The sequence below is a fragment of the Tupaia chinensis genome, unplaced genomic scaffold (genome assembly GCF_000334495.1).
Source record: "Tupaia chinensis unplaced genomic scaffold, TupChi_1.0 Scaffold143921_1, whole genome shotgun sequence".
NCBI classification, from domain to species: Eukaryota; Metazoa; Chordata; class Mammalia; order Scandentia; family Tupaiidae; genus Tupaia; species Tupaia belangeri.
The window spans coordinates 804,147-817,369 of NW_006203772.1; the positions used below are offsets into that span (position 1 = coordinate 804,147).

The following is a 13,223-nucleotide window of genomic DNA, read 5'->3' on the forward strand; positions in this document are numbered from 1 at the left end:
AGGGGGGATGGTCACGCCGCAATCCCTTCTCCTCCATTCTCCTCTCGGGATCTTGGGCACGCACGCACACGCGCCCGGCGTGAGTTTTAAGCCACCAGGTCCGGGACATGAACCGCGGTCGACTACGTGGGAGTCCAGCGACATAGCCATTACGCTAACTGCTGGTTCCCAAAAGTAATTCTTTTTTAAGAAAGAGTAAGCACTCAATAAATATTTGTGAATAAATTATGGGGGTGGGGTGTATCTTTTTTTTTTTCTTTTTGAGAGGTTTTTGCTACAGGGCGCGTGTACTCGCCAGAAAGACAGAGCGAGACAGAGAGATAGAAAGTGAGAAATCACCCCCTAGGAGGATGGCCACACCGCAGTCCCTCCCTTCTTTTCTGTTCTCCTCCCAGGATCCTGGGCATGCACACACATGCGCCCAGTGTAAGTTTAAGCCACCAGGTCCAGGACTTGAACTATGGTCGACTACATGGGAGTCCAGCAACATAGCCATTATGCCAACAGCTGGTCCCAAGGGGGCAGGGTGTGTCTAAAGCCCTAGGTAGATCACTGGTGCCAATGGGTGAGGCGAGGTCAGGGAATCTTCACATGGCAGAGAATAAGTCGTGAATGTGTTTTATGTTTCATTCAGTGGACATGAAGAGGATGTCCAAGATGCAGAAATGGCTTATACAGAGCCGAAGTGGTGGGGAAAGCAAGGTAGCCTGGGGTCCAGGAGAAGATAGATTGGGGGGAGGCAGGTCTTGCAGGGAAGTCAGAGGAAGGGCCGGAGTGGACTGGGGCCAGGCTGAGAGGCTTTGTGGTCACCTGAATGAAAGATCCTCGGTGGCTATGCTAGAGGGGTTACCCCAACATGAAGATATTAGTGCCAAAACGAGTCCAAGGTGGACTTTTAAGCACTGTAGCAAGCTGTAGAAACTGCAGGGTGCGGTACAGAAGGTGTAGGGGGTCTGAGCTACAAAGGCTGGATTAGAACTGAGAGCCAGAGAGAGGAAGAAAGGGCTGAGACCCTTGAAGCCCCTGACCAGTCTCCAGCTCTCATCTCTGAGGTGCCAGCCTTGCTTCCCCACTGCCTATCAATTCACAGGATTACAGGTACACACATTGGTGACTTATTTTGAAGTCTTTGCTGGGATGACACTTGCTTTCTGAGTAAGAGAAGGAGAAAATTACTCTCCTCTGAGGCAGCTTTCAAATCAGAGCTGTATCTTCTGCGGAGCCAGAGGGGTTTGGGGTTTTAGGGAAGCAGGGCAGGGGCTGCCACTTCACTCCAGAGACTCCTGGGGCACAGAGCTGCCTGCTCACCTCCACTTACTTCTTGGAGTGGGGTCCCAGACCTGGCAGGGTCTGGAGCAGTCAGAGATTCTCAGCACCAGAATGGCTTCCTGGATTACCCAGTCAGCTCTTCGACTGTAGGGGCAGGAGGAGGGTTCTGTCCTGGTGAACGGAGAGTCCCGGCTCCTGGGCATCTGCTCCCCCTCTGGGAGTGGGGCGAGCTCAGCTGGCGCGAGAGCCCAGGTGGATGGAGACAGCAGCAGAAAGTGGTTTGATGTGAGCTACTTTCCAGCTCCAAACTGAGGCCTCCAGCCTGCCCACCACCCCCAGCAGAGGCCTTTGATCCTCCACAGCTCCATAAATGTTTAATGCCACCGGCTGGGCAGAAATGAGGCAGGTGCTGGAACAGGGAGACCGGAGAGAGAACTTAAGATCCACAATGTTGGCTAGATGACTTTCACATCGGAGCCTGCGATGGGTGGGAGGAGGCCTTCTCCCTCCATGTGGCAGAAGTCCCAGGGATCGAGTTTGTGGCACTAATAACGAAAACTTGCTGAAAACCACCAAGGTGCTGAAAATAAAATGAATAATCAATTACAAAAGCCCAATCCCTGGTTTGCTTGAAGGAGAAAGATGGAAAGTTAAATGACAATCAAATGCAAATACAGCTCAACAAACACCACAGCAATTACCAGGCACAGGAACCACATGGTGCTTGCAGGCAGCGGGGGTTGGCAATTTGGAAGCCTGGGCTTGTGCAGAGGTGACAGGCGTGGGGCCATTTTAATGGACAGTTAAATATATGCAAAAAACCCCGCATCTACTTTGCATACACCGCTGATGAGGGGTAGCCAGAATCCTGGCATCCAAAACGACGTTGTGCTACCTTCTGTAGCTGCCTCCGCATCGTTTCAGAAAGGAAGAGGCCCTGAGAGCCTGGGGGGTGAGGCAGACGTGAGCACCCAGATCAGAGCACTGACTGAGAGGGCCCTGCTGGTCTCTGGAGTCATCACGCTGGTTGGAACAGAGGGTGCAAAGGCTGAAGTTGAAGGGAGCCTGTGAAATCTTCCATGAAGAGATCAGTGCCCTGGTCTTCCAACAGCCCAAGGGCCCTGGTAAGAGTGGCCTTCTCCTCTCGATTTGCATAATGCTTTGCATCTCATTTGAATGCTATTAATTTGGTGTCAAGCTAGGTTGGCATGATGTAGGAGAGAGAACAGCTGGCCTTCTTCCTCTCCTCTGGACCTCAAGGCTTACTCTGAGCATTGCCTTCCCCAACTTGGGGCGGGGGCATGAGGCCTCCGCTTCCACTACCCTCTCAATGTTCCCTGACCCTTGGTGAATCTTAGAGAAGCCAGCTCCTAAAAGCCAGGGCTGCCTTGGCAGTGTGGCCACCTGCAGAGTTATGTTGAAGGAAGCAGAAAGAGTCCCCCAAGGTCATTCTTACCAGACCCAGAGACACCAAGGGAGGATGCTAGGAGCCTCCATCTCCCCAAGCAATCAGGGCAGCTTGACTTGGAAAGTGGCCAAAGATAATAACTAGGAAAGGAGGCAAGAAAGACAGGTGATAATCCCAGAGAATATAGAGGACTCTAGAAATAAAAGCCTCCGAACTCAATATTTCTGGTGCTTGAACTTACATAAAGTACATCTGTCCAGAGGTCTTCGGTTTATGGTACTGTTCTGGGGCTGGGGATCTGGTGCTAGGCTGGTGGTCATTTGATGGAGTGGGTCATCTGGTGGGGTGAGCTCCTGAGAAGAGGTCCTGGCATAGCCTGTGGGGTGCTGGTCCTGGCAGGTGGGCATCAGGGGGCTTCAGTGAGCTGGGGTGGGGATGGTGAGCAAAGCTAGAAAGCCCCACTGGCTTCTTGCCTAGGTGGCTCGACTGGGAATCTTGGTCAATAGACCAGAGAGGGGCTGGGCAGAGGAGCAGCAGGAAAACATGACACTCTGAGAGGCAGGCCCACATGGGGAGGTTACCACTTTGAGACCTCCCTGAATACACCAGGCATGACAGGTCCATAACCTGGACTGGCTGAAGCTGGGGGTGGATCATGGCACCAAGATCTTGTCAGGGGTGCTATATCTCTCTTTCTGTGTCTCACTCATGGAATAAATACAATTATATTTAAAAAATAGGCTGGAGAGTATTTATGCATAAGACCAACAAGGGCACTCCTGGCAAAACTGTTCTCCTTTGGTGAGGGAGAATCCTTTTACCCCCACAAGATCCTAGGGCCAGTTCCCCCCACTTCTGGGGACCAGGGGAAGGGTGGAGGAGGCATGAACAAATACCCCAGCCAGTTGACCTCACACCTCTGTCCTGACAGCGCTCACCCAGGACCAAAAACCAGGGCTGAGAGCAAACGAATTCTCCCCATTTTTTAATGCCAGAGACAAGATTGGGGGTTGTTTTGAATAATATGAGAAGATAATTGTGTTTTCCCCTTTGAGCAAACCCAGGCACGAAGCTCTGCAATTACATAAGGGACAAACTCATAGCTGATTCACGTTTTACAGAAACGCTTTAAGTATTTCCTCTTTAAAATGATTGCCACATGCATTTAAAACAGATGCACAAAAATTCCGAATATTCCTTCTTTGAGGGGGGGAGTCAGCCCCGGAATCTAGTGGGCTTTTCCTGACTCCTAAGAATAAGACAGCAACCTCATTGATTATTTGCTGTTAGTGGAGAGTAAGCTGAGGAGGTTAACTTCATTCTCACAGCAATCCTGTGAGGTAGATATTGTTACTGTCCCCTGTGCACAGAGCAGGAAACTGAGCCTCCCAGAGGCTCAGGGATGTGTAGGTAGTTAGAGAAACTCAATAGACTCCCAAGGCAGGGCGGGCAGGCAGGCGGGGACGCTCATGGACCTTTTTAGGCACAGGCAGGGGGTGCAGCACAGGTTCCCCAGCTGCTGCCCGGGGTTTGCCTGCCAGAGGCCGGTGCCAAGATGATCTCTCCTGCTGCAGAGCGTGGAGGGTGGGCTGCTCGGAACAGGCAGGGCAGAGTTGGTGACTTCTTAATTTATTCAGTTGACAAATATTTATTAAATACCCACTTTGGATCCCCAGCTAAGTGCTAAGTGCTGAGGATCCAAAGGTGAGTAAAAACAGACACCGCTGCTGCTTTTGCAGAGCTGGAGGTCTAGCGTGGGAGCTGGTGCAGAACCACCTGACTGAATGCAAAGCTGCAGCAGAACCTGTGCTTGGAAGGAGCGGCTCGCAGGGCGGGGACTGGGAGGCTTACGTGGTGGATCTGAAGGCTTCTCTGAGGAGGCAGTGATTGAGTAAAAAGGCAGAAGTCGAGCGTGACTTATTTGACTAGAGAGGGATGGGAAGGGTGTTTGTGCACAGGGAACAGTACGTGCTCGGCTGGGAAGGACTAAGAGCTGGTTAGTATGACTGGGTGGCAGCGAACAGGAGGCTGGACTGCCGCCAGGGAGCTGGGCCGGTGGAGAACTCCACATCTTCAGGGATTGTACTGGGTCTCTAGACTCCCTCCTGATGGCCCATCTGTCTAGTCGGTCCTTCGTCTTTCACCCTACCCTCTACCTGGGTCACTCATTACCTCTCCTTGTGCATTTACCAAATGAGGGAGTGTTTACTGAGCACCTCGTGTGTGCTGGGCCAGGAACCACAAGGCACTTGCAGGCAGGAGAAGTTGGTTACTACGAGGCAGGCTTCAGGACAGACAGCCCTCATGGGGCTCCCAGCTGGGGAGAGGAGACACTCTCCACACACTGCGAAACAGCATGTCTGTCTCCGCAGGCTACTTGAACAAGGCTTGGGAAGTCCTAGAAGCCGAGTGTCTCCCACAGTTCAAGCCTCCCAAGGCGAGGGTGCATCATCTGCTCCTGGGAGCAACCTGTTGCCTGGATCTTCCTGGCATCGAACTCTATCCCTTCCTGCTGTGAAAAGTAGGCCTACTTCCTAGAGTCATGAGGTGGTGGGGAACGCTACTGATGTTCCTTTTCTTTTCTCTTTTCTCTTTTTCTTTATTCATGATAGAGCACATGCACACATGAGAGTGGAAGAGAGCGTGAAGTCTGGTCACCCCACAATCCCCTTCCTCCAGTCCTCCGGCCTGTCAGATCTTGGGCACTGACGCACACACCTGTCTTGTTTCAGGCTGACCATGCCTGAGACTCGAACCGTGGTCACCATGTGAGCTCTGGCTTCCCTTGAGCAGTGTAGTACCGCTGTACCATGGAGTCTGCCATGTGGTTCCTGTTTACTGACCCTTCCTTTGGGTCTCAGAGGCATCACAGTTCCAGAACTCAGGTGACCTGCCAGGAGAATGGGGTCCTGATATCAGAACTTGATATCCTGATATCAGAACTCAGCTTCAGACACACCTCTAAGCCACGTCCTCTTCTGAGCCTAAAAACAGGACAGAAATCCTGAGCATCCCTCAATTCTAGCCATGCATTCTCACCCATCACTCCTCCTTGAACTATTTGTCCTCTGCTTGTGACATCACAATGGTCTCTATGGCAACTCATCTGTGAGGTCACTAGTCCTTAAAGCAACAGAATCTGCAGGTCTAGACAATGGCCCAGAGGAGAGAGGGAGAAGGAACGATGGAGGCCCCAGGTGGAAAACATTTTCTACTGGGGAAGCCTGCAGAGGGAGGAGGACTCCTCTTCTCAGCCCAGCTGCAGTGAGGCCATGTTAGTAGTGTGCAAGAGCAAGGCCTGCTAGAAGGGGAGACCGCTCATCAGAGGCTGAGGACATCCTGAACAGGGCCCAGGCGTTGAGGTCAGGCCTGAGGAAAAGCCATCACAGCCTTACTCTTGCCTTGGGCAAGCTTCTGAAGGTCTTTGAACTTCCTCTTCTTTACCTGTGAAAGAAAAGTGGTGCCATTTGGCTTTCAGAAGTATTCGTGAGATAACCTGTAGGAGAGGTTGGCACATAGTAGGTGCTCAATAAATACTCATTCTATTCATCTTCCTATCTCTCAGTCTTTAGCCTAGAGTCTTGCTTATTTGTTATGCTTCATTAGTGCCTTTTAAAAAAAATGTTTATTTCATTTTATTTATCATCATTATTATTATTATTTTAATTTGCTACCTGGCACACATGCTTGCCAGAGAGAGAGAGAGAAGTGGGGAAAGCAAGCCATCAGGTCTGGGACTGGAACCATGGTCGGCCATGTGGGAGTCCAGTACCCTTAACCACCACGCCACCTGCCAGCCCCCATTAGTGTGTCTGATGGTAAATACAGCATGAGGATTAGAGGACAGTGTCTAGAGCAGGCTAAGTCAGTGGTTCTGAATTCAAATCCTGTCTCTGCTACTAACCAGTTGTAAACCTTTGAACACATCAGCACACTTCTCTGTGCCTCAGTGTTTTGTTTTATTTTGAGAGGTTTTTGCTATAGGGCGCGTGTGCTCGCCAGACAGAGAGAGACAGAGAGGCAGAAAGCGAGAAATCACCCCCCAGGGGGGATGGTCACGCCGCAATCCCTTCTCCACCATTCTCCTCTTGGGATCTTTGGCACGCACGCACACGTGCCCGGCATGAGTTTTAACCACTGCGTCTGGGACGTGAACCGCGCTTGACTACGTGGGAGTCCAGCGACACAGCCATTACGCTAACTGCTGGTTCCCTCTGTGCCTCAGTTTTAACTTAAAATGGGAGATAGTAATATTAATGGCATTGTCTCCATAGAGTTCTTCAGGCTAAATGAGACGCTGAAAATGAGTAGCACAGCCTAGTAGTGGCAGGTGTACAGTGGAAGGTGGTGATTTTGCAGTCTTGAATGAGGCCTTTAAAAATTATATTTAATTAATACCATTTGTTATTATTTTCATTTGATCAGAGAGATACAGAGAGCGAGAGAAAGGGAAAGTGAGAAAGCCAGACACCAGGTCCAGGACTTGAACCACGGTCAGACAGGTGGGAATCCAGTGTCTTTAACTGCCATGCCACCTGCTGGCCCTGAGTGAGGCTGTTTTTACACAGGCCATACAGTTTCTGTTCTTTCAGGAAATGTGAGTTAATCTGTGAGGTGTCCAGAACTGGAGAGTGGGTGGCCTCGAGAAAGGGCCACTGGAGGCAGCCTGCCCAGGAAGGGATCACCATTCCCTTCCTGGATCCCCCCAGTGTGGATACCACGTAGTGCTACCTGCTCATTCCATTGGTGGTTAAGGGCACTGGACTCTCATATGGCCGACCATAGGCTCCGGGTGGTCCTCATGGGCAGCGCTGGCCACGTCTCACTCATCTGAAGCTTAGGCCAGGGCCCGTGACACTGGCAGAGGCTCAGCAACAGCTCAGGTGAGCTGAGTTAGATGATGTCTCAGTAACAACCTGGCTGGGCTGGCCCTGTAGCCTGGTATTTAAAAGAGCTGGATCCCACATGGCCAACCACAGTTTGAACCCTGGCCCTAGCAGCTTGAAAATACGCCAGACTTGTGTGCACGTGTGCCCCAGTCCTAACAGGATGGACAAATGAGATTGAGTGTGAACTGGGGGGCTTTCTCCCTCTCTGTCCCTCCCTCTGGTGAGCACACACACCCTCTGGCAGTTAGAAAAACACTTATTGGTTAACAGATATTCTCTCTCTTTCTCTCTCTCTTTTTTGCTATAGGGCACGTGAGCTCACCAGAAAGACAGAGAGACACAGAGAGACAGAAAGCGAGAAATCACCCCTCAGAGGGGATGGCCATGCTGCAATCCCTTCTCCTCCATTCTCCTCTTGGGATCTTGGGCACACACGCACACGCGCCTGGTGTGAGTTTAAGCTACCAGGTCTGGGACTCGAACCATGGTCGACTACATGGGAGTCCAGCAACACAGCCATTACGCTAACTGCTGGTCCCAACAGATAATCTCTACCTAACCTGTGCTATCCTCACAGCAACCAATGAAGTACATTTGTTGTTGCCCATTTTGAACAACAGGAAGCAGAGCTGAGATTTTTTTTTTTTTTTTTTTTTTTGGAGAGGGTTTTCACTATAGGGCGCGTGCACTCGCCCGACAGACAGAGAGTGATATAGAGACAGAAAGCGAGAAGACACCCCCCAGGGGGGATAGTCACGCCACAATCCCTTCTCCTCCATTCTCTTCCTGGGATCTTGGGCACACACGCACATGTGCCCGGCGTGAGTTTTAAGCCACTGGGTCTGGGGCACGAACCACGGTCGACTACGTGGGAGTCCAGCGACATAGCCATTACGCTAACTGCTGGTTCCTTACATTTGTTTTTTATATCACTGTTTTAAATTATTTACTTGGCTCAGAAAGACAAAGAGAGACAGAGAGAAAGTGAAAAATTACCCCCACCCCCCGAGTTGGCCACGCTGCAATCCCTTCTCCTCTATTTTCCTCTTGGGATTTTGGGCACACATGTACTTGGACCTGGCATGAGTTTCAAGCTGCTGGGTCCAGAACTCACACTGTGGTTACTTGCTGGCCCCCCAGAGCTGAGAATTTTTAAAAATTTCTCCCATGAGCAAGAAATACACACACAGAGAGAGAGAGAGACACCTCCACCTGATTCACGCCCAACTTTAGCCAGCCTCTGATCATGGGCACATCCTGTCTAGCGTACTCAGGGAGGTCTCTGGATGAAACTCAGAACCTCTCCGCGTGGGTTGTCCTCACAGAATGCTGTGTTTCACCACGGCACCTGTTTTACCACACAGCCCCTGGAGCCCGAGTTTGCACCCAGGCTACCTGGCTCTAGAACCTACACTCTTAACTCTCACATACCCAGCCCCATGGATCCTGTTCATCCCTTTGGCCACCACCCCAACTTTCCCACCCACTCCTCTCCTCTTCCACCTGAACTTGAGCCCAGTTCCACCCAAAGAATGCAAATGCTCCCCCCCCCTTCATGAAATAAAGCTGTGTCTGGCACCGCCACAGCCGAAGCCACCACTGGATCCCTTGCTTATTTCAAGTCTTCCTAAAGCTTGTTGAGTTCTTAACTTATTAAAGATAAGCACATGGAAATAGGGAGCAAATCTCTTTATTTATGACATAATCTCCAGCCCAGAAAAGCGGCAGGAACAGTGTTGCCTATATTAGGGAACCAATAGGAAAAAAAATCAATTAGATCCGCCAGAGCGTTTCACTATTAACTTTCTTCTGATGTTTCTCTTAAGGCTGGCCACAGGGGTCTCTGTGAGTGGCCCAGCCGGAGGACAGACGAAAGCTCTGTCAGAGCAGAGGAAGAAATGTCACGAGGAAGGTGGAGGAACAGGCTCCTAGACAAACACAGAGACTCTCTGGCCCTATCCTTCCTGCTCTCAGACCTCAGCCCGGAAGCCCTCATGCTGGTTTAATCTCCATGTTTCTTGCTGCAATTTCCGCTGCCGTCTTCAGGGGTGGCGAGAATCCATCTTTGATTCTTGCAATCTTGAGCCCCAAGTCTGACCACGTTAGCTTTGCTGAGGACAAGATCCTCTTCTTTCTAGAAGAACAATATTCCGGAGGAGCTCTTGTTGACAGATTTCAAGCAGAATCTTCTGCTAGTCCACACTGCCTCAGACCTACAGCCACCATCAGTCCTCACGGCCATCTGCCTGCCTCTGGTCACTTCAAGACATCTCCCACAGACAGGACCCTATTCCTGAACGCCTCCAGTGAGGGGGAGTTTCTTGCTTGTTGGTAATCCTAGATTTCATCTCCTCAAAGGCGGGGGTCATGGCTTGTTCCATAGTTTGTCCTGAGTCAATAATTGAATCAATAACTATTCTAATAGCTCCATTAAGCCAGTGTGGTGGCGCATGCTTGTAATCCCAGCTACTCGGGAGTGTAGGGTGGGGTGATCTGAGTTTGAGGCCAGCCTGGGCAATGTAGGGAGAGCCTGTGTCTCTAAAACAAAACCCCAAAGCTCCTTGGATTGAATAAATCACTCTATGCCAGGGCTGAGAAGGGCAGGCACCTTGTTATATGAAGCAGAATCCCTCTACTGCTCCCTGAACCAGAAGATACCAAAAAGAGTCTTCCAGTTTTTTGTTCTGTCTTTTTTTTGGCCAGGAGCAACTGTAGCAGCAGCTCTGAGACACGGGTATTGCTATTCCCTTCTTGCAGAGGAGGAAGCCGACTCGGGAGAAGTAATTGCCCAGGCTTATCTGTGCATCGGATGTGCTATGTCCACTCACTCGTTTCCCTCATTACGAAGCTCTTCTTGAGGTCTAACCTAGACCTTTCCTGTTGCCGTGACCCTGGCTCCTTCTCAGTCCTGTGGAGGCAGAGCATGGTATCCCTGCCCATGCCAACTTTTCTCACTTTAGGAATGTCCACCAGCTCTTTGCATGTTACTGACTCAAAATGAATATTAAACACCAAACCTCACAGAGGCCAGCCCTGCAGGGCAGGCAATGAACCAACCCTTCTCATGCCTGTTCATTATTATAATTAATATTGAGCCAGATTGGTGGCAACCTCGCCCTCGCCAGGTATTTGGGCTATTTTAGAGGCTTATTCAGATCAATGACAGACAGCTCCAGATAGATAAACTCCCCGCCATCCAGACGAATCAATTGCAACACTGCCGTCACAACAAGCCCAAGAAATCAATCTGATTTCAGGCGACATGGTAACTCAGCGCTGGGCAAGCTGGTTTTAATTTCCGTGTGACTGAGACCCAGCTTCCTCTGCTCCCTGGAGCACCCCCCTTTCCTAGCTGGTGTTCCATGCACACAGGTACCCAGGGCCCTGGGAGGCTCAGGCCAAGGCAGGTAGCCACATGGAGGACAGGGTGCCTGGGGAGCTGTGTAACTTTGAGGAAGGCTCTTGAACCCCCAGACCCAAAAGGAGCTGACTCAGATCCGCTGCTGGAATCCTGGTTTTGCTGGCTTCAGCTCCGATTTTTCGCTGCCCTCTGCAAAAACCCAGCCTGGAGGCCTTTCTGGGCTGCCTCCCAATCAGGGCACTGCCGAGGTAGGCTGCCTACCTCAGGTACCGGGCAGCTGCCCTTCCTGGGCTTGGAGGTTGAGTTTATCTGAAGGGCAGGAGAAAGGTCATCGGGATGGATATAGTCATTTATTGGGTGCTGTGTTGTGCCTAAACGCTATGCTCAATGCTTTACACACCTTGTCTTCTTAACCCCCTAGCAGCCCAGAGACACAGGTAGCAATTATCCACATTTTTTAGGAGTGGAAACCAAAGCTCAGAGAGGTTATGTCACTTGGTCTGAAGCACACAGCTTATAAGTAGCAGAGCCTGAGGTCCACCAAGTGGTGTGGTGATTAAGGTGCTGGACTACGACATGGCCGACCGCGGTTTGAATCCTGGACCTAGCATCTTGCTTTCTTACTTCCTATCTTTCTCTCTGTCTCTGGTGAGCACATGTGTCCTATAGCAAAACAGTAAAAATAATACTAACAAATAAAATAAAATAAATATTTTTTAAAGAATTATTTTATTTAACTTTATTTATTTTTTATATTTGACCAGAGAGGGACAAAGTTAGAGAAAGAGAGAGAGAGAAAGCAAGCCACCAGATCAGGGACTCAAACTGCGGTCTGCCATGTGGGAGTCTAGTGCCCTTAACCACATACCACCTGCCTGCCTCTAAATAAATAATTCTTTTTTTTTTTTTTTTTACTGTGAGGGAACTTTATTTAGTCATTTTCTTCACAACTGAAACTCTGGGAATTCAAAATTAAGATCCTTGCCCGTGAGCTTCTTCTTTTTTTTTTTTTTGGAGAGGTTTTTTTGTTCACTATAGGACGCGTGCGTTCACCAGACAGACAGAGAGAGACAGAGAGACAGAAAGAGAGAAATCACCCCCGCAGGGGGGATGGTCATGCCGCAATCCCTTCTCCTCCATTCTCCTCTCAGGATCTTGGGCACGCACGCACACACGCCCGGCGTGAGTTTTAAGCCACTGGGTCTGGGACGCAAATCTCGATCGACTACGTGAGAGTCCAGTGACATAGCCATTATGCTAACAGCTGGTTCCCAACCCGTGAGCTTCTTGTAGACACCAGAGAAAGTTTTGACCTTGTGTTCCACGTTGTTCTGCTGGGCCCTGTCCAGGTGGACCTTGATGAGCTGGCTGCCGTCCAGCTTCACACGGATCCTCTTGCCCACGATCTCGCTGGGGAAGACCAGGTCCTCCAGGACGGCGTCGTGCACGGCGCTCAGGGTGCGGCTCCTGGGACGCTTTTGCTTATTTTTCGTAAGGCTTTTTCGAGTTGGCTTAGGCAGAATTCTCCTCCGAGCAATAAAGACCACATGCTTCCCACTGAGCTTCTTCTCCAGCTCGCCAACGAGCCGCACTTGGATCTTCTGGAAGGACGTCAGTTGAGGGACAGGAACAAAGATTATGACAGCTTTCTAACTACCACCAACTTCAATTTCCTTGGCCGCCATGATGTTTAGCTCCCTGAGCTGCGCCTTCAGGTCCGAGCTCATCTCCAGCTCCAGCAGGGCCTGGGAGATGCCCGACTCGAACTTGTCCGGCTTCTTGCCATTGGGCTTCACGATCTCGGCGCTCGAGCTGAACATGCCTGTTCCTCGATGAGTGCCAGCTGAGGAAGAGCAATAAATACTTTTTTTTTTGAGAGTTTTTATTTCCAGACAGACAGAGAGAGACATAGAGACAGAAAGCGAGAAATCACCCCCCAGAGGGGATGGTCATGCCGCAATCCCTTCTCCTCCATTCTCCTCTCGGGATCTTGGGCACGCACGCACACGCGCCCGGTGTGAGTTTTAAGCCACTGGGTCCGGGACGCGAACTGCGGTCGACTACGTGGGAGTCCAGTGACATGGCCATTACGCTAACTGCTGGTCCCCAGCAATAAAAAATTCTTTAAAAAAAAAAAAAGTGGTAGAGGGGCTGGCAGGTGGCATGGTGGTTAAAGGCGCTAGACTCCCACATGGTTGACCGCAGTTCGAGTTCCTGACCTGGTGGCTTGCTTTCTCACTTTCTCTCTAATTCTGTCCCTCTCTGGTCAAATTAAAATAAATAAATAGATAAAACA

At 50.5% G+C, this 13,223-nt stretch overlaps 2 long non-coding RNA genes and 1 pseudogene across 4 annotated transcripts in view; 1 reads left to right on the plus strand and 2 right to left on the minus strand.

The window, feature by feature from the left end:
* The window catches only part of LOC102499317 (uncharacterized), a 7,063-nt gene extending 1,354 nt beyond the window's left edge, over positions 1-5,709 (minus strand). The window contains exons 1-2 of the long non-coding RNA XR_337011.1: positions 5,637-5,709; positions 1,309-1,849 (exon numbers count right to left, since the gene is read on the minus strand). This is a non-coding gene — a long non-coding RNA (uncharacterized LOC102499317). The remainder of the gene's footprint in view (positions 1-1,308; positions 1,850-5,636) is intronic.
* A 127-nt stretch (positions 5,710-5,836) lies between these two features.
* LOC102499589 (uncharacterized) lies at positions 5,837-10,586 on the plus strand. Of its 3 annotated transcripts, none has more exons than XR_337013.1 (3): positions 5,837-5,874; positions 9,393-9,897; positions 10,270-10,586. It is a non-coding gene; the product is annotated as an uncharacterized LOC102499589 (long non-coding RNA). The 3 variants fall into 3 exon arrangements; XR_337012.1 differs by having other exon boundaries at positions 5,849-6,039; XR_337014.2 differs by lacking the exon at positions 5,837-5,874 and adding an exon at positions 6,090-6,195.
* A 603-nt stretch (positions 10,587-11,189) lies between these two features.
* Positions 11,190-12,753, minus strand: LOC102500157 (40S ribosomal protein S7 pseudogene; annotated as a pseudogene).
* Positions 12,754-13,223: the final 470 nt, after the last annotated feature.